This window comes from Notolepis coatsorum, assembly GCF_963971535.1.
Source record: "Notolepis coatsorum genome assembly, chromosome: 17".
NCBI lineage: Eukaryota > Metazoa > Chordata > Actinopteri > Aulopiformes > Paralepididae > Notolepis > Notolepis coatsorum.
In genome coordinates, this window is record NC_140181.1 from 46,042,467 (window position 1) to 46,054,732 (window position 12,266).

The window sequence follows — 12,266 nt, forward strand, 5'->3', positions numbered from 1 at the left end:
CCAGGTAGGATTGCATCCAGCTCACTGATAGACTATCAAAACCAATTGCTTTTAGCTTGTCAAACAGAATGGTGTGATTGACAGTGTCGAAGGCCTTTTGTAGGTCCAGCATGACCATGCCGCAGTATTTGCCCGCGTCCACCTCGTGTTTGATGTGGTCGTTTAAATAGAGAAGGCATGTGTCAGTGGAGTGGGATGTTCTGAAGCCAGATTGGAATTCGTAGATTAGATTTTTTTTCGCGAGGTACTTTTCGACCTGTTTGTATAAAAATGTTTCCATGACTTTCGAGATGGAGGTAAGGATAGAAACAGGGGGTAGTTGCCAGGGTCTAATTTACTGCCCTTTTTGTGCAGGGGTGTTACTCTCGCAATTTTGAAGTCCTTGGGGACGTGTCCCTGTTTTATGGAGAGGTTTATTATGTGTGTGATGGCGGTGCTGAGTCTCTGAGGAATTTGGAGGGGATGTTGTCATGGCCAGTGGCCTTGTTCGGTTGGAGGGCGCTCAGTTTTTTGAGTACCTCATCTGTTCCAGTTTGAAGTCATCTTTGTGGACCCCTAGGTTCTTGTAGTATGCTACTATGTGTTCAACCCCATAATGCCCTGAGTGGGAGGGTAGTTTGTTTACCAGTGTTGTGGCTATGTTTGTGAAGAAGATGTTTAAGTAATTGGCTACATCCAGCTCGTCTGTGATGAGCGTGTTGTCCGTCTTTATGTTTATGTTTGAGAATCTGGTTTTAAGTTTTTTACTGCAGCCTAGACAGTGTGCGAACCATAGCATGGTCTTTGGGTGAGCCAGATAATTCTTTTTTGCGGGGGGGGGGGGGGGGGGGGGGGTGCGCGGCGCGCGGACTGTTGGAGTATACTGTGATCGCAGCCTGTAGGCCTTGTGTATGTATGTGACAAATAAACCTCTTGAATCCTGTCATATATTCAATCAGTTTCAGTAACTACAGAACACATAATACTAGACAACTCACTTGTTGAGGTCCGGCCGTCTGGGCTTCCACGGCACGGTCACCGGGCGTTGTAATACTAATAATAGTCCCCACCGGAGCAGCACCAAGCAGGTGTAATTGTAACGGCGTTGCCTGTATGATCCCGCGGCCCGCCTCCTGCTGCTCTGTCAGCTTCACTGTCTTCGTGAAACCAAAATTGGTTAGGCTTACTTGTTTTCGTTTAGACATTATGCATTCCTGAGTGACCTTATTTACTGGCTGTCAAAACGATCACTGTGTCAACAAGTCACTCACAGCCACAGGTTACAAAGTGGGTCAAGTTTGATTTGTACCGTGCGTGCGTGCAGGCTGCAGCGCCGCCGCGCTCCGAATGGTAATTGCAAGAATAGCATGCATGTTGCCATATTACGTGTGAATTAGTGCGCAAATCATTAATCATACATCCAAAATAGCATACGTTTATTATTATACACGGTGATGATACAGAAAATTACAGAAAAATTAGAAATGCATGGCAAAAGTAGCATTTATTTTCAGTAATTTAGAGACCCCCAGGGGAGCTTTAGAGACCCCCAGGGGAGCTGATGTCTGATCTAGGGGAGCTATAGCGGACCGAGCTCCCCCCGTGGATCGCACCCTGAGCCTAGTTGATTATTGAGTAATTTCCAAAGTTCACGTGGTTTGTTTTTGTTTCTCAGTTTAGTCATTGATAGAATATTTTTTTTGCTGTTTTGATCATGGAGTTTACGTCATTTCTTAGTCTGTTTCTTTCCAGTTTGAGTTCAGTCGCGTGGGCTTGGAGTTCACTGCTCTTGCTTTTGGTAAGCTTTGACTGACTTTTACGAAACTCAGAGAATTTTTTGTCTCTGGTTTTCATAGCGGTCAGTATTTCAGTGTGCATCCACGGCTCAGCGATTTTTTACCCTGGTGGTTCTTAGGGGGGCCATGTTGTTTAGTATTGTTGAAAATTTGGTTTTGAAACCAAGCCATGTTTCTTCAACCAGTGTACCATTGAGTTAATCTGACCAGTCCAGGCTCTCCAGTTCAAGGTTAAAGGCCTCGCTAGAGTAGGTTTTGAGGTCTTTAGATGTGACAGTTTTGTGACAGCCAGCCTTTTGTTTTAGCTTTTTGCGGGTACAGAATATCATATAATGATCACTTAACCCGCACGCTATAACCCCTTTATTGGAGATCTTAGACTTGTCCAAGGTCAGGATGAGGTCAATGGTAGTCTGAGTTGACTCTCATACACGTGTGGGTTGGGTGATTAGCTGGCTGAGGCCGTGCAGATCACAAAACCTATTGAAGGATTTGAAGACGGTGCATCTTTTTGTTGCATATCCGTGTTCCAATCCCCAATAAGAATCTTTTCAAACCCCCATTCCCAGCCAAGCACACATCATAAAAGCCATTTTGGTCTGGCGGTCTCTAAATTGTGCAGAGTAATATGTCTGTCAATTCTAATGGCATGAGCTCTTACTTCCGAAAAGGACAAAGGAATGTTCAAACACTCAGTGCTGAAGCACAAACCTTTTTACCTGCTACAAACACAGCTCAGAATCTACAACCACAACCCGAATTGTCAAGACACGCAGGGGTCAAGGGTCAAAGGTCATTACAGAGCACTCAAGCACAGCCACGGATTCAGCACCAAAGCATTCACCCTGCACCACAACAATCAATCAGCAACAGTAACATAATCACTGTTTGAGAAACAAAATGAATAACAGCTTTGCTAGTTCAACAACAGTCTCTTTCATTCTTGCCTAAAAGAGACATTCAAGTTTTCGATGGCGACCCTTTACATTATTACATTCTTATTCTTATTCTTATTCTTATTATATTCTTATAAATATCTTGGTTTCACCTTTAATGAGTACATGTGCTTCATAGAAGGAAGGAAAATAATGTCTGAGTCAGCAGGAAGGGCGCTAGGGGGCGTGTTGAGTAAAATGAAAGTGTGCACTGACCTTGGGTTTTCAACATTTACACAATTATTTGATTCAATGGTGGGTTCTGTTTTGTTTTATGCTGCTGGAGTATGGGGTTTTGATGATGCACCTGAATGTAATGCGATCCAGAACCGGGCCATAAGATATTTTTTAGGAGTCCATAAATATACACCAAAAGGGGCTATAGAAGGGGACATGGGGTGGGATTCTTGCTTGGTCAAGCAAAAAGGTGAAATGGTGAGGTTATGGAACCGCCTGGTCCAGCTGCCAAATGGCAGGGTGACTAAAAAGATTTTTAATTGGGACAGAGCACACTGTCATCCCTGGTCAAGAGAGATGTCTATGATTTTTTCTTCTACTGACTTGAGTATGATTTTTATGAACAATTTGCAGTGTAAGGTTCACATAATTAAAACAAAATTATCAACAATCCATCAGGATAAGTGGAAGGTGGAGATTTTGAAAAAACCTAAACTTAGAAAATATATTGCAATTAAAAATGAGTATTTTACTGAACCTTATGTAATGTTAAACTTAAAGAGAAGACGGAGGTCTCTGTGTGCCCAGTTGAGGTCTGGCACCCTGCCATTGGCTGTGGAAGTGGGTAGATTCCAGGGTAAACCTGAGGAGGAGCGGTTGTGTGTTCTGTGTGATCTGGGAGTTGTGGAGGATGAATATCATTTTGTTTTTTATTGCCCTTTGTACACTACTTTGAGGAGAGCTTTATTTGCAAAAATTCAAATTATAAACCCAGATTTGTTTTGGCAGTCTGAGAGCTGTATGTTGAGTTGTTTTTTTGTGGAGGACATCTTTGGTTTTGCAGGATTTTTGGAGAAGGCATGGCACCTGAGACAAAACACACTGTATCCTATATAATTGTATTTGAATTCACCTTGTTTTTCTGTTTATTTACATTGAGTACAGCTTGTGTTATATTACGTTTTATTGTATTTTCTTGTATTTTCTTTTTTTATGGCCATCTTGGTCTGTGACATTTGTTAAGTAATGGGTAAAGTATATTGTTATATACTTATTGTTATGTGTCTTGTAAGCCCATATGGGCTGGGCATCTGTATGTAAGACACGAAAATAAAAATATCAAATCAAAAAAAAAAATTACACCTTCATAAGGTCATTCGAGCACAGCATTGAACAGAAGACTGACAACCCTATGGACTGCTTGTACTTCCTTGAACAGTTCACTAGGGGGCAGCCTCGTGAGCTTGTCAAAAGCTGTCAGCATATGGCTCATGACCGAGGGTATTAGTCCATGGGCCAGAGGCCAAAATTTCACTTGTCGGTGCCACTCAGGGTGAATAAACGTACATATAATTTTTTCAAAGATCTATGTCTGTAGATGATATTTTTGTATGATAGCCCTTCCAGAGTGGTAGTTTAATCATAATTATCAAGTCATGAAGTATACCTACCCCCTCAGGAAATTGCATTTCAGATGCTGGTGCATATCCTGCTTTAGACTCACGTAGACAGGGCCGGACTGGGGAAATAATTCATACCGGGAGATATAGCGCGAAATATAGCCCCAGTCAGGCCACTTTTTAAGCGGGGGGGTCCCCCACCAGGAAATTTTTTGTTACAAAGACTTAATTTCCTGCATTCTGGTGAATTTTAGTGCATGTGAATCACAAACTAATGAGCCAACAATTGCTTAGTACAATGTACTGTTATGGACCTCAAATAAAACTGTTGTGGCACTAGCAATGCTACTCTCTCCACCTTCAAAAAGAAAAAAGCAAGAGCACAACATATTTTTCTATTTACTATTATAATACAGTTAACCACTCTCTCCTGTAAGGGCCTTCTCCTGTAAGGGCCTTTCTTTTTCTTTGTTTTATCCCTCTCTCCTCCACCCTCTCTCTTTCTTCCACTGTCCATCTTGACATCAACGTTAATTGACTTTCGCTCTACCGTATCTCTCCCGAGTCCCTCACTACCTGGCTCATTGCCTGGCTGTTATTCTGCATCTGAGTGCCATCTGCCATTCCATTCGCCGCCTCCGCTGTCAATCAGTTGTATCGCCTGGTCCCGCCTCCACCAATCACAAGCGGCAGCACGGCTCCATTGTGTGTGTGTGATCCGCCGACCCGTGAGAGAGAGAGTCAGATAGTTCTCCAACTCTGTGGCAGACAGTGAAATCCTGGTTGTTCCCCACCCATCTAGGTTATCTAACTATCGCGCTGCGCCGCCGCCACAACTAGAAACAATCGCCTGGCAAAAAAAAATAATAATAATAATAAAACATTTTTTTTTTTATATAATTTTTTTTTTTTATCTGTGCAGGCCAGGCCACCGGGAAAACTCCCGGTGCTCCCGATGGCCAGTCCGGGCCTGCACGTAGAGGACATCTGTCAATGTTTCACAATATTGTGTTTGGTATCATTCTAAAGGGGACTATGTACTCTTTCATTCAAGCTAAGATGTGAATCTTTCTGACCAATATAGAGGTCACTGGAGCTCTTTGAACAGTCAACAACACACATTTCTATATACTGCTGATCCTCATCTACCATGCCAGTATGACCAACCTTTATATACTGATGATCCTCATCTACCATGTCAGCATGACCAACCTCTCCAGATACCTGCACCACGGCACTGCAAGCTAATACATGTGTCCGAACTGGCTGAGTCTCTGGACTCGAGTACTGCAGCACTCTGCTGGGATACTATGACTTTTCTGGAGATGACTGTGCCAGCGCTTTCAAAGGAAAGAGACGGGTGAATCCGTTGAATAATCTGCAGAAGAACCCTAGATTCCAGAAGGCTTTTAGTCAGCTTGGCGCATTGTTGCTGGTAACAGATGAGCTCCAACAGGAGATGGAGTCCTTCACATGCATTATGGGTGGCCATGGTTGGATGAAGTCAGTTAATGCTGTCTGAGCCAAGATGCTGCAGAAAATGATGGGTGCTGATAAAGTCTTGGATGCAAACTCCAAAGTAGACATTGAACGCCTGCCTCCCCCCAAGGTCTGTCTCATCCCACATGTACAGCGAGCCAACTTCATAGTCGCCTGCTACAAAAGAGCAGAACAGCCAATACTCAAAGAGGCCCAAAGCCTATGATCAAAGTATGGACTGGGAAAAACAATGGATGAGGAGGTGTTAGAACCTGTCTGGATGGTTGGACCCATCCTCTGTCCTTCTCTTCAGGCACGTGCACACATAGAGGCCAAGGGGTGCTTGAGCACCTGCCTTTTTGAGCCTCATCAAAAAAGTGCCATTTTTGAAAAAAAGAAAAAAAAACTCTTTTTTATTTATTTTTTACCGTTACGCATATAGACTGCCCTTCCAACTGAAAAATGTCAGGATAGAATCAAAATATTAGGTAAAGAGAGAGAGATGCCCCATATTCCATTGCAGTTTGCACGGCCTCCTCACCGTGCCTCTCCGCGGACCTATATATTTTTATATTTTAGTGTGGGTGGTGATGATGATGATGATGAAAACCGCTGTGGCGCATACAGTTGAATACTGGTATTACACTCATTGAGGGACACGAAGAAGTCAAGTCCGATGGGATTTGGGAATCTCAAATACAAATCGGGATTGGAATAAAAAATGCATTTATATTAAACAATACAGAATATACAGCACTTCTTGGGGTCTGTAGGGTAAGCACTTATTCCCTCCCCCCGCCATGGAGATGTATGGGCCTTTTAAGTCAGTGATAAAAGTGTCTTTCAAGCATAAGTGAGCTCCTGCACTGATTATTATAGTTCAATATTCAATATTTTATCACCAAAACCCCCCAAAAAGCATAAAAAGGGGGCCCCCGCCCGAAAAGGGCCCTTAAAAATCGGGCTTGCGCGCTACACGTGCTCGGTTAATATATACACACAAGTGTAGTGCCCTTTTACCGCCTTTGAGCACCTGCCCCTCTAAAGTCCTGTGCACGTCCCTGCTTCTCTTGTTGAGGTACTGGCCCAGAAAGTGGAGTCAGAAGAGCAAGAAGCTCTTGATAAGGAGGCAGATTACGCAAAAAATAACATGGATGAGGAGGATGGAGAGTACGAGTGTGATGAGGCGGAGGAAGAGATAGACTTTGACAATAGTTTTAGTGATGATGATGATGATGATGATTAGTAGTTTAGGGTACAAAATACAAATAGAAAAAAGACTTGAATGTTGTGTCAACAAAGAAGATATCCAGTCCATGATATCCAGTGCATATGAAAACATAGTTTGAACCTTAACAATAAATAAATCACTGATCAAAATCGCATGGGAAAATGTGTTAATTTGTCTCTATATAATTGTTTATGCAAAACTATAATATTTAGGGCATACCAGCATGGAGACAATCTTTATTACAATATTATTTCCAATATTAACCTAAATCGATCTCGTCCAATGCACTACATTTCAGTAAAAAGGGGAAATAGAGATGTGATATAGGTTTTTTTTCAGCGGTTTTTGCTTTTTCTGTCCTGAAATGTTATCAAGTTGTGTTTGAATCTTTAAAATAACAATTGTACTGAATTCCTTGGGTCAAACTTGTTTGGGAAATTTTTTTAATTTGTCTCCATGTGTTGTTAACTTCAAAAGTGATGCTGGTTTTCTTTTTCTTATTTTTCAGGTTTTGGTTCAGGATAGGTGTAATAAAGGGTTAAAAATAAACCCCATGGGGCATTATTCCAACCCGTTACCTGTCAGAATCTTACAATAGACACTTCAAGGATTAATAAAAAACAGGTGGTGAAAAAAAATCCACCCTATGCAGGTGGACCTATGTTTCCATTCTATACTATAGTGGCTGTTCTGTATAGTTTAATAGGAGCCTAATACTGCTCTTCTAATTTAAGGCTCACAATGACCTGTAACAATGAAATAGTATAGGCATATTATACATTTCCTGAATCCTTATGGTCCTGAGAGTGTTGTATATTTAGTATTTTGTGTCCCTGTCGCTCCTAGATGACACAAGGCTAAAAGATAGTATATCATTTAGGCGAAAATCGTGTAGAAATGTGTGTTGTTGACTGTTCAAAGAGCTCCAGTGACCTCTCTATTGGTCAGAAAGATTCACATCTTAGCTTGAATGAAAGAGTACATAGTGCTCTTTAAAATGATACCAAACACAATATTGTGAAACATTGACAGATGTCCTCTACGTGAGTCTAAAGCAGGATATGCACCAGCATCTGAAATGCGATTTCCTGAGGGGGTGGGAATACTTCATGACTTGATAGTTATGATAAAAGCTACCACTCTGGAAGGGCTATCATACAAAAATATCATCTACAGACATAGATATTTGAAAAATGCTGCAACGCCATGGAAGAAGTGGAAACGATGTACAAGTTGGACATGTCTGCCAACATGCTAGCTATCATTAGAAAATTGCCTTACAAGCACAGGGACAAATGGAGCACTGTGGCCTGTGACCTGCAGGAAAGGCGTGGCCATAGAGCTAGATTTCCTGACATTGTTGACGTCATTGAACCACAGGTGAAAATTGCAAGTGATCCAGTGTTTGGCAATATACAGGACACACCATCAGCAGCAGCACCTAAGGATGTGAGGAAGTCCAGCAATCAACCATATACAAGGGCAAAGGAAAGTAGCTATGCTACCACCATTGCAACAATTGAAAGGAAAGAGGAACCTGGAACAAAGATGGAGAGAAGCTCATCTGGTACAAGGTCTTGTTGGTTTTGTGGAGGTGGACACACATTGGATATGTGCTTTCTATTGGAAAGGAAGGTGCATAGCGAGAAGATTGGCTTCTTGAAGGATCATGATGCGTGTTTTGGCTTGTTTGTGCATTGGGCACAATGAGTAAAGAATGTAGGCAACGCCTCTTTTGCAAAATATGCAGTCTCAGGCACCCTAGCATACTTCACATGCACCACAAAGAGAAAGGAACAGATGCAAGGCCATTTACATACCTGAGATTGACCTGTTGATAGGAGCCAACATTCCCAAGGCATTGGAGCCTTGGCGAGTTATACGGAGTGTGGACGAGGGTCCATACGCAGTCAAAACTGTGTTGGGTTGGACCGTGAACGGACCTCTGGAGGAAAATTGGACAACCAGAATCGTCCAAAGAACAGGGAGTTTGGCAAGAGACAAATCAAACCCAGCAGAGGACAGACAAGCTGCCACTTCAGAGAAAGAACTATAAGAGGATTTGAACCGAAAATTGGAAAAGAAAGAAAGAGCGAACAGACGATTCTGTTGCTTCCAAGAGAGAGAGGCGGCGCGACAGAAACGTGGACAATAACATTAAGTTTGAAAGCAACAATTCACATGGAATTCAATCTTGTTAACCAGTTACACAACATTTCTGAGTGAGCTCACAGGTGTGACGCTTACGACACACAGGTGTTGCATAGAAAAGCCCTTTGCTGAGAACCATGGTGACTCTTGCGCAAGATATGTGCACAGCCAGCTCAACAGGTGTTCTGCAAAATCCTACTCCCTGCTGAATTCTGCTGCCGAGCGCTCCATATTTGTACATACATAACTTATTACTGTATAAGCATGTAAATATTTGCATGTAATTGGCTTTGCAGCAGAATGTATAAAGCATGTATAAAGTAGATGATAAAATGACGATGACGACACCCAGCTGACGACACCCAGCTGTAACACGCAGCTGTAAAAAGATATAGGCCTGAGTTTAGCGTTATCTTGTTTTACAATCACTTTTGTATGCATCAAAAATCACTTGCGTGTTAATAATATCACTTTTTATGCATCAAAAATCACTTGTGTGTTAATAATACTTATCCCGACCCTGGTCTGTATAGCAATGGAGAATCGGTGGACCGCATATTTGTACATACATAACTTATTACTGTATAAGCATGTAAATATTTGCATGTAATTGGCTTTGCAGCAGAATGTATAAAGTATAAAGTAGATGGGGGGGGGGGGGGGGGGGAACTGTACAACTGTACAATCAAAACTGTAAATAAATACTGTAAATAAGTGTGAATGTTGATAACTGATAACATGTTGTTCAATGTTTTTTTTGTTCAACATATGCATACAGTATACATGGAGTGTATATAAATAAATCCATGGTTAAAAGCAACAGTTTCTTTCCCTGAATTCTGAGTTTATTTGATAGCGACATATTGGTGTATTGAAATACCTTACCCCAGAAATCTTACATAAAAATGTTATGATAAGAGTATAAAAATATGCTCACCACATATGCATACAGTATACATGGAGTGAGTAGTGAGGTCGTATAAAATGATTCTGTAGTGGGAGCATTCTTTGATAGCGATATACATGTATTAACAATTAGATTAAAAACAACTACTCTGCTGAATTCTGCTGCCAGCGCTCCTGTGCTTGCGCACGCATGCGCATGACCCACAATCGTTCACGCTACAATATTCTGCCACCTTGCTGACGAACGTCTTGTTGAGTCTTGGTGATATATCTTAAACAATATCATCCGAATGTATTTGTAGATGATAAAATGTCGCTACACCTGTTGGAATTCAGAGTGAACTATAGGGTGACGTCACCCAGCTGTCCAAAGATATAGGCGAGTCGCGCTACGGCAGCAGTTTTCGAGGAGGGAGTAGAATTCCGCAGAACACCGGTAGAGACACACGCCATGCAATTAAAAGAAATAAAGATACAACTTGTTATGGGACAGACACCAACTACCCTTCCTCTACAGCTACAAGTATGCCATGCTCCGACAATGATATAGCCGTAATAATGTGCTATGTAATGTTTGGTCGTCTGTCAATTATATGTCTTTGCATAGGTTTTGCTAGTCCTGCAAATTTTAAAGATATATATATCTACTTATTCGTTGAGTGTGTAAAACATATTGTTCACGAAAATGAGAGACAGTTTCTTACCTTCTCCCTCTCGTCGACTGTTTCAGAATGACGATCTAACGATAACAATTTCCTGCTTTACTGGTACTCCTGAGAGGAACAGTGTTGAATGAGAGACAGCAGCCTTAGAGGACTTGTTATGGCTGTGCGCTCCTCCCAAAGGGGGCAAGCCAAGTTATCGTTACCACGCCCCTGAGGATGGTTTGCTCGTCCTGCACCTGTGCAATAGGGGGCATAGATATCTATGATAGGGGGTATGATTGATTGATTGATTGATTGATTGAAAAGTTTATTAACAGATTGCAGAATGGGTACAGTACAGTACAGCTCAATACATACAATTGCTAAGAGGATGCAGACCTGAGAAAGACTTTCGTCTTGTTTCCATCAGGGTCCCCCATTTTCAATTCATCATATGACACACATGACATACAGATAGACAGTACTGCTACATCTATACATTTATGACATACCAGATTTTCAAATACAGTACTGTTTGTGATACTAAAAAAATCCAGAAGAAGAGTATATACATTTGACATAGAAACTGTGCATTGGGGGAGGTTGGGTAGGTGGGGTGGGGCTGTACATTGGAGGTGGGGGGGGGGACACTGTACATTGGAATACTGACATACATTTGACATGGAAACTGTACATTGGAGGAGGTTGGGTAGGTTGGGTGGGGCTGTACATTGGAATACTGACAAAGCCATGCTTGGTCTTTATTGTACAACTGGGTTAGGACATTTGTAGGGGCCAGTTTTGAATTGCAGTCTCCCGTAGGTGTTCTTTGAGAGTGTTTTTGAAGGTGGGTAGTGATTTACATTCCTTTACAGCTTTGGGTAGGGCGTTCCACATTGTTGTGGCATAATTGCGAAACGTGTTTAGTCCCTTGTTTGAGCCGAATCTGGGTTTTACATGATTTGTGGAGCTCCCTCTGGTGTTGTGATCGTGGTATTCACTGACCTTTGGGAAGTATTTTGACATGTACATGGGTACCTTGGTCGTGTAGTGTATCTTGTAGACCAGGCCCATTGCAAGTTGCTGTACTCTGTTGTCTACTCTATCTGCAGAGCCGCAGAGCCAGGCTGGACGGGTTGGAGGCGGGGCTTCGTGGTCTGGACAAGTATTTGCACTACTGCGCACCATTTTCAACTTCACTTTCGTCTCGTTGATTGATTGATTGATTGATTGAAAAGTTTATTAACAGATTGCAGAATGGGTACAGTACAGTACAGCTCAATACATACAATTGTTAAGAGGATGCAGACCTGAGAAAGACTTTCGTCTTGTTTCCATCAGGGTCCCCCATTTTCAATTCATCATATGACACACACGACATACAGATAGACAGTACTGCTACATCTATACATTTATGACATACCAGATTTTCAAATACAGTACTGTTTGTGATACTAAAAAAATCCAGAAAAAGAGTGTATATACATTTGACATAGAAACTGTGCATTGGAGGAGGTTGGGTAGGTGGGGTGGGGCTGTACATTGGAGGTGGGGGGGGGGGGGGTTGG

The 12,266-nt window shown here is 42.0% G+C and overlaps 1 protein-coding gene across 1 annotated transcript in view; it reads right to left on the reverse strand.

The window, feature by feature from the left end:
• Positions 1–9,149, reverse strand: part of LOC311243900 (uncharacterized protein) — an 89,133-nt gene extending 79,984 nt beyond the window's left edge. Inside the window, exon 1 of the mRNA XM_084333282.1 lies at positions 8,818–9,149. The gene's annotated coding sequence lies outside the window, so the exon portion shown is untranslated. The remainder of the gene's footprint in view (positions 1–8,817) is intronic.
• Positions 9,150–12,266: the final 3,117 nt, after the last annotated feature.